This window comes from Gavialis gangeticus, unplaced genomic scaffold (genome assembly GCF_001723915.1).
Source record: "Gavialis gangeticus isolate Ggan-Ray unplaced genomic scaffold, GavGan_comp1, whole genome shotgun sequence".
Classification (NCBI taxonomy): Eukaryota; Metazoa; Chordata; order Crocodylia; family Gavialidae; genus Gavialis; species Gavialis gangeticus.
Window position 1 is genome coordinate 7,359,268 of NW_017729016.1, and position 4,586 is coordinate 7,363,853.

Here is a 4,586-nt window from a genome sequence, read left to right on the forward strand (position 1 = left end):
GAGGGACCCCGCACGGCCCGCGCCGCTCCCCGCCCGCGCCACGCAGCCCGAGGACAGGGAGCGAGGCCCGGGGCGGGAGCACGCTGGGAGGTGCCATCTCGGAGGAAATCAAAATTGAAATGTACCGAAATTGTTCCAACAATACATTTTGTGACTGAAGTCATTATGTGCAGGAAGACGTACGGGGAGCTGAAGGACAGAATTAATATAGTAAGTAATCCTCTCCCTTTAGCAATATCTTTCTGCATGAAATAATGATTTAATGTCTAACTTTTTCCAGCACACGCATTTCCTCATAACACACACTCCTCTGATATGCAGCTATTTATGTTTCAAGGCAAAAAGCGCTGTGCATAATGGACTCTGCTCTGACTATTTGTCCGTAAAGACATTCTGATGCCTCATGGGAAACCATGAAAAACGTTTTATTTTGAGACAATTCATTTCTATTTAATCCATTTCTCTCCCTCTCCCCCTCTCGTTCTTTCTGGCGAGGGACATCTGCGCGACAGCAGGGGCCCCGCTCTCCCCTGCACCGGCAGCCGTGGCCCCCGCCACGTGGCCACGCTGCTGGCTGCGAACTCGCACGCCCTGACACACGTGCGGCTGCAGGCGGTGCGATCAGCGAGGCATCCTCCCCCGGGGCAGGCGCTGACCGAGCTCACGCTGAGACCATGCCTCGGGGTAGGTTTTTGGCAGGGGGCAACGTAGGCCGGAGCAGCAGCGAGCTCTGCTTTGTCCTGCCGGGCGGAAATGCACCGTGCACCACCCGGTCTTTAACAACCATCTCCTCCAAACCTCTGCGTCGTGTCGCCCCAACCCGAGCCACCGGTGACAAGAACACGTGACGCCACCCCGCTGGCAGAGCCGGGCCGCGGCACAAAAGGAGGAGGCCGAATACGGAGGGGTCTCGGCGGGGGCAGCTCCCCCAGGGCAGCGCCGGGTGGGTCAGGGCAGAGCGGCCTGGGGCAGCGAGCGTGTCGCACGGCGGCAGCGTGCACAGCAGTGCCAGCGTGGCACTGGAGGGCACCTGCCACATCCTTCTCCCCCAGACCGGCAGGCCTCCGGCACAGCACAGCCCTGCGGCCGGCGCAGAGAGGAGGGGAGGAAGGAGAGTATCCGCGCTGCCCAGGGCCGGGCCTGGCAGGGAGGTGGCCCTTGCGTCCATCACAGCACGGTCGGCAGGGCACCGGCCGGGGGGACGAAGCGGCTCCGTCTGCTCGACTGCGGCCTCGCAGCTACCAGCAAGCTGCTATCCGCCCCGCGCTTCCCTTGCTCCGAATGAACGCTGCGTGGCTCCTCCAGCCCCCTCTTCGGCCCGTGGAAAGCGCCGTCGTGGCCAGCTGCGGGCCCGGCTCCCGTGCTGCCCCAGCGGCGAGGTGCGGCGCAAGCCCCCGGGGAGCAGCAGGGCCTGGTCTCTGCAGTCGGGGAAACACCCCGCAGGGCTCGCGGCCTGTGCGGCCCCAGAGCCCCTGGCCGCCCCCAGCCTGCTCCTCGCCAGCGCCCGAGGCACAAGCGGCATCCCCGGCTGCTGAGGGCTTCGAGCCTGCAGGTAAGCCCTGGGCACGCTGTGCTGGAGGAGACCAAGTGACCGGGAGTCCTGCCCGGGCACCACTGGCTGCCCCTCAGGCCACGGCGGATCGCGCTCGGCCCACCTCGCTCAGCCACGGCGGGGCAGAAATGCCTCCCCCCGAGACCCCGTGCATCCCCGGGGCCGTTTCTTAATCCAAACCGTTGGCATCACGACGTCCTCCCCTTCGCACGACACCAGCCGGAAGAGACAGCTCATTAGTGACTATGCAAAAAGGCTCTGTTTATCTGGGCTGCAATTTGGCCCTCTTCCCGCTCGCGCAATCTGGCGGGGCTCGCACGGGAGAGGGTCCCGCTGAGAAGTGCTTTGCCGGCTCTTGATAGGCGAAGCTCGGAGCTGAGAGGCATGTACGGCAGCTAATGCTCTTCGCATCCCATTTGGTCCAGGGCCATCTCTACAGGGTGAGGGATGATGAAGTGTTTGCTTCACTATTTTTCTAGCAGTGTTTAATAAAAAAATCATAAGCCCAATGTCTTCATTCCAGGTACTGCGCTTTATGTGGCAAAAGAGATTTGCTGGATTCGCAGTCAGGGAATTAGCTATCGGGGGAATAATACACATGCGTTCCCAGAGAAGCGTGCCCAAAATTCGAAATACTCGAAACCCGGCAGCCGAGCACGTTGTTCCCGTTCCGTTAGGGGAAGATGCCTCTCCCTACCAGTCCAGGGGGATGGCGTATGCCACTGTTTTTTCCATCTGTCTTGTTATGTTTGTAGGAGAAGAGCTCCCGAGCCAGCAGGTCTGCCATCGGTCACAGCAAAAGTTGCTACATCTAGTGGATCATGTTAAATGCAAGCAGGCTGCAGGAGCGTGGGCCAAAGCCAAGATCTTAATATGCACGGAGCCAGAAACCGCAGAAGGCAGGTGCCCCTGGAGCAGGAGCTTGCCCTTGCGCATACCGCTCGAGCGCCCAAGGCTCAGCGCAGAGATAGGTAATTGCATTTGGGAGCCAGCAGAACTGCTGTAATAGCACACGGCTGCCCTTTCCCCTAGCCCGGGTCTCCAGCGAGGCAGCGGGAGGTGGCCCTGCCACACGTGGTCCATCCCCGCACCTCCTTGTAGGACCTTGTGTGCATCGATGTAGCCCTTGGTCTCACTGGACGGAGGCTGCAAGTGCACGGGATCTCAGCAGCTCTACCCTCACGCCCATCCCAGGGCAGTCACGGTCACTCTGGGCACCTCACCCCCAGGTCCCCTGGCTTTGGGCAAGGCCCTGTCCCCCAGGCCACTGGGCTGCAGCCACTTCTTGCCTGGCATCTCCATTTCCAGTTATGGAGTTGTAAGTGCGTGGCCACAGAGCTGAGGGGAGACACGAACCCAGGGACACGTGCTCCGGTAGCTCCGCAATGTCCCTCTGATGCAAAGGTGCGATTACTTGAGGCTGGGGACCCCCACTGCAGCCCCCTGAACGGATGGGGCCGAGCGCAGGCAACGTGGCAGCTGCTGCCCGCACGCCCTGCCTCCCGCCCCCAGCACCAGCAGCTCCCAGGTCCTTTGCACCGAGACCTTCACCTTCCCCCCGCAGCGACTGGGGGGGCTCTGCTCCTTGTGGCCTCCGGCCTGTGCTCTGGGGCCGCAGGGGTGCTGCGCTCATGTGCCCAGGGCATCCCTGCGGTGGGCCCACTTGGGGTGCTCTGCCCCAGGGGCCGGAGCAGCTGCCAGGGTGCTCGCTGCCCTGCTGCCGTCCCTGGTTCTCCTGCCCTTGGCCACCTCCGCACGGCCCGTCGCTGGCGCTGGCGCTGGCGCTGGCGCTGGCTCTCTCTGGGGCTCTGAGCCAGGCCAGGGCTCTGCTCTGCACCGTAAGCCTCTTGCCACAGGGAGCCGAGCCAGCGAATACATTTGTGCAGCCTAGAGCTGGGCTGCAAGAAGCGTTTGCTGGAGAGAGCTCGTTCCCGCAGCTGCGCCTCCTCCCGGCTTCTGTTCAGGACCAGCGACGTGGGGAGTTCATTAGCCCCTCGCACGTCCCTGGCTCTGCTAATGTGCACAGGACCCTGGTGGGAAGGGGGGAGTTTCCATGAGCAGTGGTCCTGGTGCAGTGGAGCGTGGGCCCGGGCCGTGGGAGGCACTGCTGGCTGGCACGTCCGCTCCAGCGCTGCGCCACGCCACGGCGCCCGGGAAACCTCCCGGCACACGCAGAAGGCCCTGGGGGGGTTTCTGCCCCAGTGCCATTCTCTCAGGCCACAGGTCAGGGGCTATGGGGAGAATCCTCTCCGTGCTCGAGCTGTGGCGTGGCTTGTGCTGTATCCTCAGGCCTGTGCTCCACGCAGGCCGGGGGCCGTGCGGAGCAGCATACAGCCATGCCCCGGTGCCCTCCCAGTCCAGTGTGCACCCACCCAGCCCTGGACGCGGAGGCTGGGGCGGCACGGAGCGAGCAACACACGATTTGGGGGGCCTGGCATTTTTGTCTCTTGGTAAAAACTCCTCCAAGGCGACGGTTGTGCGAGGGATGAGTCACCAGAGCACAACAGCAAAGGCACATCCTTGACTCGCTGGCAGGGGGAGAGAATGTGACCGGCATGAAGTCTCCGTGCGGCGTCTCCATTGTGCAGTGTCTGGCGCTTATTCTAAGCAGCTCTCGGGCTCGAGCAGGATTGGCTCCGAACATCAGAGCCCGGCTCCTTCCCCGCGAGACAGCGCGGCGGATCTGCGGAGAGAGACGGTGCGTGTGCAAAAATCATTACGCAGCGCTCGCAGCTCTGTGCAGCAATCGCCTCTCGAGTATGTCTGTGCACACGCACACGCGCATGTCATGGCAGGGCCTCCGGGTGCCTTCCTGGGCAGCCCGGGGCTCAAAAACAGGCCAGCTCTGCTTCTTCCCCCAGCCCCAAGAGTAGGTGGGTTGGGTTTTATGCCCTTTCGCTTCTCCGTGTCTGTTTTCCCTGGCTTCTCCTCATGCATTTTTCACAAGCAGCCGTCACACTGGGCCCTGATGCACAGAGCCAGGGCGTGCGGGGTTTTCACTGCTGATCGATCTCTCTCTTCACTGCCCTACCTA